At 42.3% G+C, this 11,993-nt stretch overlaps 1 pseudogene; it reads right to left on the bottom strand.

The window, feature by feature from the left end:
• Positions 1-6,242: 6,242 nt before the first annotated feature.
• LOC140221149 (zinc finger BED domain-containing protein RICESLEEPER 2-like) lies at positions 6,243-11,232 on the bottom strand (annotated as a pseudogene).
• Positions 11,233-11,993: the final 761 nt, after the last annotated feature.

Below are 11,993 nucleotides of genomic sequence, written 5' to 3'. Positions count from 1 at the left end.
GGGTTTGAAGATCCAAAATTTTCAAATCATGTGTACAAGCTCCATAAGGCGCTCTATGGGCTTAAGCAAGTATCTAGAGCATGGTATGAATGCCTTAAGGATTTTCTTCTTAAGAATGACTTTGTAATAGGGAAAGCCGATTCTAATCTCTTTACTCACAAAGTTGATAAGGATATATTTATTTGCCAAATATATGTCGATGACATTATATTTGGTTCTACTAATCAAAAGTTTTGTGAGGAATTTAGTAGGATCATGACCAAGAGATTTGAAATGTCCATGATGGGTGAATTGAAGTTTTTCCTTGAATTTAAAATCAAGCAAATGAAGGAAGGGACTTTCATATGTCAAACCAAGTATGCAAAAGATATGCTCAAGAATTTGACATGGCCGATGCTAAGCCCATCAAGACACCCATGGCATTGAATGGACATCTTGATCTCAATGAAGAAGGAAAACCGGTTGATCAAAAGGTATATCGCTACATGATTGGTTCTTTACTTTACCTTTGTGCATCAAGGCCGGATATTATACTTAGTGTGTGCATATGTGCAAGATTTCAAGCCAATCCTAAGAAATGTCATTTGATGGCTGTTAAGAGAATCTTGAAATATTTAGTTTACATTCTTAACCTTGACTTGTGGTATCCCAAGGGCTCCACTTTTAACTTATTTGGCTACTCCGATTCAGATTATGCTAGCTACAGAGTAGATCGAAAGAGCACAACCGAGACTTTCCAATTCCTTGGTAGATCCTTGGTGTCATGGAGCTCTAAGAAGCAGAACTCGGTTGCTTTATCCACCGCCGAAGCTGAATATGTGGTAGCCGGTGCTTGTTGTGCCCAACTCTTGTGGATGAAGCAAACGTTCAGTGACTTCGATTGCGAGTTTAGCAAGATTCCACTCTTGTGTGACAATGAGGGTACCATCAAGCTAGCTAACAATCCAGTGCAACACTCTCGAACAAAGCACATAGATATTAGACATCACATCTTAAGGGATCATGAGACTAAGGGAGATATTGATTTACAACATGTAAGCACCAAAGGACAACTTGCCGATATCTTCACCAAGCCTCTAGATGAGCAAAAGTTTTGTGCTTTGAGGAATGAGCTAAATATCTTGGATTCTTGTAACTTGGCCTGACTTATTGCACATATTTGATTGTTGCCTAGATGGGAAAAATGGATTTTATTTGTGTTGAGTTTCTTCTAAAAATCTTTGATTTTGATCCTTGGATCAAAACTTAACTTTCGTGATCATTGTTGTGTAATGTTGCTTGTTGGCTGATCACTGAAGCGTCAAGTTGTCTTATTTGTCCATATGCTATATATCTAGAAATATCAGTTTTTATCCATCTCAAAATCTATCATTTTAGAGCTGCTTTGACTGTGTTAGAACTTCCGATACACCATAGGAACTTCCGATAGCCACTGGAAGTATCAGATAAGTTCCAACAAAGGGTGCTCGGGAGAATTCTTTTCTTTATTGGAACTTCCGGTGCTTCGTCGGAACATCCGATAATGTTCGAATCTTTCCAGTTTCTTCCAATAGAGGGTGCTTGGGAGATCTTTTAGTCTTTTGTCGAACATCTAAACTTCCGACAGATAGCTTAATGCTATATATACCCGTTGAGCCAACCCTCAAACCCTAACTTCTCGCCACAGTTCAAACCGGGCACCCCCTCTCTCTTCCCTCTCCACCACTCAAGGAGATTTAGAGTTTTGACCGTGGAAAGTTGAAGCCCTTGCTATATTTGTACTCTCCACTCCTCAGAACCTTTGATCCACCTTTGGAGTCTTCCGATCCACGCGGGAAATCTTCAAGGTAACTTATTCAAAAATCCCATTGCCCAATCTCAATGCTGTAGGAGTTAATCAATTTCCTTTGGGGGATAGACTCTAGATACATCTTAGAACTGATGTCTGTGATATCTTTTGGATTCGATGGCTAAATCTCAAATTCCATGAATTTTGGATGAACTCGGGTTCTGTCAGAACTTCCAACACTGGGTCGCCCTCAATCGGAAGTTCCGATAAGCTCCTAATGTTTGTGTTTCAGTTCATGTGTACTATCTCTCTGATCCATTCTTTCTCCTAAATCCTATCAGATGGGTCGTGAGAAGAGAAGCAAAAGACGTGAGGATACCCCGGAGGTTGAGTCAAACTCTTCCACTGAATCAGATGATATTCCTATTTCTCAAAGAAAGGGGAAGAGGAAGGCTGTCCCCAAAGTACCGGCATGTGCTAGAGGAAGGGGGAAGCCTACTCTAGCTAGGGGTCTAGTCAAGGTGCCCGTCCTCGCATGAAGAATGCATCCGCCCCGGGTGCACATATTGATGAGAATGAGAGGATCACCTTGGACTTCCTCGAGATAGTAATCTTCAGAATGTCAAAGCCTATTCGGGAAGCTAGACCTGGCTATTTTGAACTTCACCCTGTGGATTATCAAAAAGGGAAACATGACATTCGGACTCTTAGGTATGATGATCCATCTAAATATCAGAAGGAGTTCTTTAGAGATGTCCGCTTTTGGTTACACTTCCATGCAGATTGGTATGAGCCAGTTATCTTCTGCAAATCACATCCTACCACTGAAATGGAATCCATTGACTGGCAATTCTTCAAAGATATTGATTTGCCTGTGATTGATCAAGTGTTGGAAGCTTGCAACAACAAGAATCTCATTTCTATTATGGAACAAAATCAGGATAGGAATGAGGAGGTGGTGGCCCAATTCTATGCCACTCTATATATTGATCGGGTTACCAAGGTGATACACTGGACTCTTGAGGGCAAGCCTCTTTCAGTGACATATGCAAAGTTTGCTGATATACTTGGCCATGGGGTTTATGACATTGCTCGATACAAGATACACGATGAGAATGTCATTGAGGATGGGGAGATGGCCTTTATGTATGATAGTGCATATGAGTTGATTGAGCATGGTACCACTAAGGGTATGATTCCATTCTACAAGTTAATTAATCAGCTCTTCCGTTACACTCTTTGCCGTAAAGGTAGTGATGCGGACAATATCTCCAATATGTCAAAGAATTTGCTTGCATGGATGCATCCCAACGTGGGAGAATTTAGTATCTTTGATTTCATTTGGGAGGAAATCATAATTTGATCATATTCTCCCAAGAAGAGTTGTCACTATGTGCCTTACATTTTTGCTATGATCAAGGAAGTGACACATTTGGAGATTCTAACGGATAAGGCTCATCCCATCTACAAGACCAAGAAAGGTCATATTGAGAGGCTTTGCAAGATAGGGTCTCATGGCATTCATCCTCCCCCTCCAAGGACTTCTCAAGGGACTTCATCATCTCATGGAGCTTCTATTGGACTTTCACCATCTTTTGAGCCATCTTCTTCACATAGGCCCTTTAGCACTAGAGGCCCTCCACCCACTCGTGCTTCTAAGAAGAAGGGGATTCTTAGCTTTATATCCCAAGGCCTCTTTGCTTGCTTCAATATGGTGTGACACAATGCGGAAGAGATCCATGCCCACAAGAAGCATATGGATGAGGAGCTCTTTAAAATTGAGAAGAGGCAAAAGGAGCTAATGGTAAAGAATGATATCCCACTCTCTCCTCTTCACGCTCCTATGGACTTTCCTCCCTCACCGGTTTTCTACAACCCTTGGGAGGAGATTGGGCAGGCATCCACATTCTTTAGAATGTTCGAGGAGGAAGAAGAAGACGTTCCGGAGGCTCACACTCCGGCGGACGAGGAAGAAGATGATGATGATGAGGACCACGATGAGGATGATGAGTGATGGCCCATGGAAGGGCCTCCCCTTTTGGGAGCTTGATGCCAAAGGGGGAGTGAGCTCACCATGGATGGAGTTATCTTTTCTTTTGAGTTTTTCTAGTTTATGGCTTGTGGACGTGTAAGGACTATGTGTGGTGTGATGCATGGTGTGCCAAGTGAACTTTATGGTTGTAAGACTTATTTATGATTTGCAATGCTATTGTGGTTTTAAACTCTTATTCATATGTTTTGGTGATCATGATTTGGTGTATTGTTTATCTGCACTTTGTTGAAGTGTTATATCTTGTCATATGCATCACAATGATATACTTGTCACACCTTTGCACCCCACGAATGCAAGGATATAGGGGAAACTCACTTAATATGTGCAAATGGCATTTGAGGCCATTTTCGTCTCTATCTCAAAAAGATGCACATATTAAGGGGGAGTCCACCTATATGGTTGGATTCAAAATGTTTATATATTTCTCATGTGAGCCTTAATTGTGTTGTCATCAATCACCAAAAAGGGGGAGATTGAAAGTGCATTTGGCTTCCTAAGTGGGTTTTGGTGTTGATGACATGCATGATTAAGGGACTAACGAATTTATCAAGTAACTGACAGGTTTTAATTCTAAAGAAGTGCAAAGGTGTATGGAAAGAACCTTAAGCACCCCCAATTTCAAAGAAAGGACGGTGTTGAGCTCAAAAGAAGATTTCTCTATATTTTCTAATTTTTAATTTGAGTATAGAACACCGTATTATAAAGGGGGATGCAGATGGATAGCTTGAAGATGTTAAAATGCTCAATTGAGATGCTAACCATCCTTGAGAGACACAAATCACAAACCTGCACATCTATTTTCTCACAGATTCTGTGAGTGTCAGAAGTTCCGGCATCGTCCGGAAGTATTCAGAAATTTCCAACCGGGGGGTCCTCGGCCGATTTAATCTAACAGTATCGGAAGTTCTGACCCTGTGTCGGAAGTTCCGATAAAGGCCACCGGAAGTTTCTTCAAACTTTCGAGGAGAGGCTCTCAACCATTTTAATTTAACTTCGTCGGAAGTTCCGACAGGCACATAAATGCACTATAACGGCTAGTTTTGGGGGTTCGAGTATAAATACCCCCTCTGCCCCCCCGCCCAATTCATTGCTGCTGAACAAATCCAAGCCAAAACACCTCTTGAGCATTGAATACACCTCTCCCACTCCCTTTTGAGCTAGATCCTTGAGAGTTTGACCTAGGGATTGGGTGAGAGCAAGATTGAAGGATTGAGTCTTGAGGATTTGAGTGTGAGATCCAACAAGTTCATCTCAAGAGCACTTGAAGCATATTCGGCATTCGATTCGCGTTTGTTACTCTTGAAGCTTACTTCTAGACGGTTAGGCATTGCCCGTTTGAGCACCCTCTTTGTGTGGTGTGCCCGAAAATGTTTGTATCACCCTATCCTTCGTGGATTCATAGTAAGTGACTCAATCCTCCTTTGTGGTTGATTGAGAGAGGTAAAGGGTTAGTGAGGACCCGGCTCTTTGTGAGCTCCTCAACGAAGACGTTGCTTCCTTTGTGGAAGTGAACTTCGGTAAACAAATTCCTTATCTCATGTGCTTGTTGTGTTTCTATATTTCATTTTGACCTAGAAGCTTGATTTGAGCCAATCAATAAATTTGTGTGGTTCCTTGCATATCTATCACCTGCAGTAGTCTATACATTTCATTTACAATCTTTTGATTCAAACAGAATTAGTAGATTCAGGTTTTATTTTGAATTTCGTTCAGCTCACTTCCTGCTGTCGGAACTTCCGACCCATCAGAAGTTTTGACATAGCGTCAGAAGTTCTGACAAATCTAATCCCGCTATGAAGTTTTTCAGGAAAATTTTGAAGTGAGCCTATTCACCCTCCCCTCTAGGCATCACAAGATCCTTTCAACCACGCCACCACCGCAACAGCGCCGAGAGTTGCACGTTGTAGCTAGAGATGCCATAGCGCCCCCCACACCGAACGTAGATGCTGCCATGACAAGACGTGGGACCCAGGGGAACACGCCGACGGTGTGCAAATCCAGCGACCCCCCACACGGATCTGGGCGCTCACCACGCAAAACTGGCCGCTAAGCACGAAGTCTGCCGAAGCAAACAAAAAGACAAGGAGGAAGGGTAAATTTGGGAAGGAAGAAACGAGGAGAAAGGTAGAGTTGGCCCCACTGCCACCCTCCTCGTCGCTCACTGGACTTCCGGGGTGCGGCTATGGCATCCGGAGGTAGGGAGCAGCGGTGGTGGGCTTGAGGGGTAGGCGAGGGGGCTGCCCGTGTCATCCGCTCGAACAACGTGGGTGCTGAGGATGAATCATACTTTTTCTTACCATAACTTACATATTATTATGCTCTTGTTTTCACTGAACACAACACGGTATGGCATTTATTATCTAGGTCCCGGTCCCCATTTCTCTTTCGAGAAATTACTAGCAAAAAGATATGCTTGATATCCTATATTTTTCTGCCTTCACCAGCGCCGTACAACCGGAACAGGTTGAACGTCGACAGGGCCGAGACAGCGACCATTGCCACGACGGCGACGAGCGCACAGTTGATGGCAACGGCGGCATGCATGCTGAACCTCTTGTAAAGGTGGACCGTCTTCATCCACCCGAACTGCACCTGCCCGAGCTTGCTTATCATCGCCGCCACCAACGCTCCCGCCAGTGCCGAGAGCGCGACGTAGGCTATCACCTGCTTTAATCAGTTCTAGATCAGAAATCATCCAATGTGTATCGAGGACAATTGAAGGACAGTGAAATAAACAAGGTACGCCACCGTGCCTGATCGCAGAAGAAGATCGCGCAGGCCATTGGCTTGCTGATGAGCGGCCTGCCTCTGACCGTGCTCACCAGGCAACTCCCTCCCTAGAGAAAGTTGTAGGACGCCGCTATCAAGTTTGTGTTCACCAGGAGCCTGCATCCAAATGCTAAAGTCACCGGCCTGGAATTTTCTTCAATGCTAAATACTACTCCCTCCGTTTATTTTTATAAGATGCACACGCATAACAAGATTTAAACTTTAAAATCTTTGACTAATAATTTAGCCAACATTTCTTTTATTTTTATAATACAAACTTGATATGGTTAAATTCGTAATCAAATGTACTCTCCAATTATTATAAGTTTATAACTATAATATAAGGTAAATAAACGATCAAAGTGCAATCTAGGAGATCATGTTAAACTAGATCACGTCTTATAAAAATAAATGGAGGAAGTACAGGAGATGGTGCATGGCATCACTAGTACTCGGAGGCAGCGCGCTTACACGAGCGACGGCATGTCCGTGTACCGCGCCACCTTCACGAACAATCCAAAGAAATCACGAGTCTCCTTGTTCACCTTGAGCAGCACGGCCACGGCCAGCGCGAATCCGCACGCCGCGAACCGCAGGGCTACCTCGGCGGCGCGCAGCCTCCTCTCTGTGCGTGCGGGCACGCGCAGCCCAGCCCCGCCGCTGCCAGGGCGCCACCGCGGGGGGACGACGACGATGTCACCGCCGTCGGAGGCCAGGCTGATGATATCATCGCTGCCGCATCCCTCTCGCTCCATTCTCGACACTTCCAGAATTGCGTCTAGAATGATGCTGCTTGTTTTGAGAACGAATATGAGATACCGAGACAGGGAACTCGGGTAGTATATGGAACGACGGGTATCCTTGGGATATGTAAACATACTTCGGGATATCTTGGTGATGTACATCTATCTGGAATGGACGCCCTTAGATGGATATCGCTTTAATAAATAACAGAGTAATCTAGAGTTCAAAATATGTGGAATAAAAAAAAACAGAAATAAATGCAGAATTACCCTTTGACACCACATACTCTCCCTCTCCTTCCTCAAAAACACGCCACTCTAGGAATTTTAATTTTAAGACAGACTAATGCTACAGAAAATTTACCAAACTACTCCTGATTAATGATGTGACTCTATTGTGTTTGCCAAGGTGATAAAAGAGAAACTATTTTGTTAAACGCCCGTGCATATGCCATCACGATTATAGGATTGGTGAATGAGCGAGCGCAGGTGAGGTGTGAGTGGTCATAAGCTAAAATGACCCTCCATTCCGCAAAAAATATCCCTTACCATCATATGTTTGACAACGTTTATATAAAAATATTTCAATATTTTTTATATCTAGCAAGTTTCATTAGATTCGTTACGAAATACATTTTCACAACATACCTATTTAGTGCTATAAATATTGATACTCTTCATTATAAACTTAGTTAAATTTAAAACAGTTTGACTAGCAAGTTTCATTAGATTCGTTACGAAATACATTTTCACAACATACCTATTTAGTGCTATAAATATTGATACTCTTCATTATAAACTTAGTTAAATTTAAAACAATTTGACTTAGGACAAACCTAAAGAGACACTATTTGCGGGACGGGAGGAGTAAGTTTTGAGAGATAAAATTTAAATCCTAGAGTAACATTTTTCTTCTAAATGAAGTGAGTATATTTTTAGGAAAACGTCTAGTCAAGTTCGAGCGTGCATGCGTTAGAGTTCCCATGCACACTCACATTGCAGTTGGGTGCGGATACCTTCACCTCCCAAGGGGCTGCATAGAAATTACACTATTTATTTTGTTTAAATGTATTAGGCCTGCAAAGGTTTGGAGAGGAAATCCTATCCATCTTCCTCCAGATTTTTTCTTACATATCTTTTAATGTTTGATATTTATTCGTGCCACAGTAAATGAATAATTCATAGGGGATATCAACATTTCAAATCTACTAGATCCACATTTCGAATGTACTAGTTACCTTATAAAAATGTTGGATTAGTCTGCGTGAAATTATGAACTAGATTCGAAAAAGTATTGAATATAGTATATTGGAAATGTTAATTTTACTACTCTTGCTTTCCATTGATTTACTGGATCGTTTGCTATTGTCTAGAGTTTATTGGGCTGTCACTGTCATGAACCTTAAAGTTATAAAGCCTGAAAATCTTCTCCGATCCCGAAATACATAGAAGCCCGAGAGCGGGGTGGCCCCTAATCATTGGAAAACCTATCGTAGATTTTTTTCCATGTAAGTCTTCCCTCCGCTCGTTCCTATCCCTAGCACGCACCCAATCGTTCCCTCGCGCCGCTACTTGCTGCTTGCGCATCTGCTTGCTCCGTCGCTCGCGTCACCGTCTGCTCGCGCCGTCGCTACCTCTCCGCCTCTGCACTCCATTTTATGGGTTCAAGGCCTCAAGGTATTAGGTCTTCGCTTCCCGATGGATCGAGAAAAATTGCCTAGGCCGAACTTCTATAAGATGCCTGAATGCTTTGATTGCCTCACTAAATTGATTCAAAAAACTATGAAGAGCTTTAGCTTTTGCCCATTCATCTTCACTTAGAACTTGGTGATTTTGCTGTACCGCATATCTGTTGAGAGCCACCTTATATTTCAAAGCATCATCCAACACAACATACATAGCATTCCAACAGTATGGAACATCCAGAATCAGTTCTGACTTTGCTTTGAGGTCTGAAGTCTGTACAATTGTGTTGAAAATCTACATGCGGCATGGTGTGGATGTAACAACTTTTATAATGTACCTCACTCTTCCAATTGCATTTGAAATTACCTTCAAGCTAGCCTGAACTATAATGTTGAGCACATGGGTAGCACACTTGACATGAAGGTGTCCACCTTTGAAGAACATCCTAACACCTAAAGCATCACGCATGTCCTTTACTGCTCTGTTATTCACACTGGCATTGTCTAATGTCAAGGTAAACAGCTGATCAATCAACTCCCACTCCATCAGGCATGAGGCAATTCTATCCTGTACCGCATATGATGTATATGGGAAAGAAATCTTCTTGAATGTTATGATTTTCTTATGCAGTTCAAACTCCTCATCAATCAAATGTGCTGTAACACAAAGATAGCCTAGGTTCAGGTCAGAAGACCACAGATCGGTTGTAAGGGTAACATTGGACTTCACCTTTCTGAACTTGTCCCTCAGTTGCAACTTCTCCTCTTCATAAAACAAAACATAATCTGTGCATACATTTCGATGACCAACAACTCTAAAAGAAAGTTGACAATAGTTTATCAAGTTTGTCCAATTAGGATCATTAGCTTTATAGAAAGCAATCTCTGCACTGATAAAATATTTGGCAATCAAAATGCAAAATACTTCTGGATCAAAGACACCCTTTTCCTCATTGATAGACGTTGGCTTCAATGTTGCTATGAATCTATCCCTATCCTCTTGTGGAATGGCATGATAGTGAATCGCAATGTGCCTGTTGAGGTGAGCTGTAACTTACTTTTCCAGGTTCAAAGGACAAATGAAACTTACAGTATCTGCATATTGCCTTCTCCTTGCCATCAACCACTTCGGTATCAATAAATTCCCAAACTTTAACTCTCTTCCTGGATGATCGACTTGTCAGTTAACAAACTATCACGGCTGTCGACCTCAACCACAACTTCTTGTCCTAAATCCATATCACCTAGATGACACAAATGTAATTTCAGTATAAGATAATAAAAGGAATCACAATTGTTGCATAAAAAAATAGAACTACTGTAAATTCATAACATTCAGATTGCCATCACATATATATGAGGAAGTACTAACTGAAAATTCATAACTAAACTGCTAGTTATAGTATACTGTTTACTTAGATAATTGCAGCCTTGCATCCTGCATCCCAAAATTTTGTATACTGCTTCTTCACATTTTGTTATACTATTATCTGAGCACATAAACACAAACTAGTAAGGACGTGTACAGCTTTTGATCGAATCTGATAATTAACTGCATAGCTAACTCGTACAGTAACTTCAATATTGCAGTAGAAGATGAACTTGAAAAGAAAAATAACTTGGCAGGTAACTATTATATTTCTGTAACAAATCCAGGAAGCACGGCAGCCTTATGAACCCGCTGCAAGCATTTTTCGTTTGTAGAGACATACAGTAGTAGTTAAGAATATTAGCACTCTTATGAACCCAGGATCCATACACCTGGCCTCTGAACAAGCCTGCTCGTAACTAAGGCCAACAAGCTCTGTTTTGGGTGTTACACTTCAGCCAAACATTCGTTAAAAAAAAAAAACCTTCAGCCAAAACATCGTCAATGATTGGCTCCTGACGCCTCTGCACCAAACCATCCGGACACGGTTCAGCTATAATAAACTGCAAGTGCTACCTCAGTTATCAAAAGCCATAGCCTGATAGCCATCTGTTAGGGTTACAGTTTATTCTGTTTTTTGGGAGTAGGGTTACAGTTCATTCTGTGCTACCATGCAACTAATTCTGTAGTTGTGACTTTGCAAACATCGTAAATTAGCTAGCAGTTATATTGGTTTTACAAAATATTTTTGAGGAAATTGGGTTTGCAAAATATTAGCCAGATAATTTAGCATGCCAGTACTACTCAAACTCTGACCCCAGGAGGACGATCGCTTTTTCTTGCATCCCGGCTATGCTTTGACCCCAGGAGCAGGCTTCTTCAAGAACTCAATCAAGAATCTAAGCTTGCTCCAGAAAAAGATCTTGAGGGATGAGCAAGCGATGATTCATTACCGATCAAAAGGAGTAAATACAGGTCTAACTTGATCTCACCCCGCCCCACGATCATAAGGATGAGCTGCTTCGATGTGGGCGGAGATGGATCAGCGCGGAGCTCCACCCGCTACCGGTGGATTCGACTTCACAAACCCTAGGCAACTGAGAGAGTGGTGTAACCGTATGAGAGGAGGGAGTGGGACTTATATGAGGGAAGAGGGAACAATCGAGAAGTCCAGCAGAGTACCTAGTTGGTTGCCAACGGCAAAGAGGTGAGTGTTGACAGACCATCACACTACTCGAAGAATAAAGGAAAACTAACATTTCTTACTCGCATATTTGTTATTAATAACCTAGTTCCACATGTATTGGCAAATAAGTGAAGTTTGTACAAGAGAGGAAACGTGTGCAAACGCGGACAAAACACACTGAAGAACACTTGACATGTACACGATGAATCAGAGGACCCACATGCTAGAGCAAATCAGCCCAGTCCAGCGTGAGTCCACAAGGGAAATGACTAAGGCCCACCAGGCAGCCCACCACACAAAGGCGGTGGTGAGGCAGCCCAGCACAGGGTCAGTCAAATCCCGAACCCCAGGGTTTAGCCAAACCTGGACAGGCGCCCCTCATCCTCATCCTCCACGTTGCAGTCTCTGGTTGACTCCCAA

Source organism: Setaria viridis, chromosome 9 (assembly GCF_005286985.2).
Source record: "Setaria viridis chromosome 9, Setaria_viridis_v4.0, whole genome shotgun sequence".
NCBI classification, from domain to species: domain Eukaryota; kingdom Viridiplantae; phylum Streptophyta; class Magnoliopsida; order Poales; family Poaceae; genus Setaria; species Setaria viridis.
This window is presented reverse-complemented; position numbering and strand designations above follow the sequence as displayed.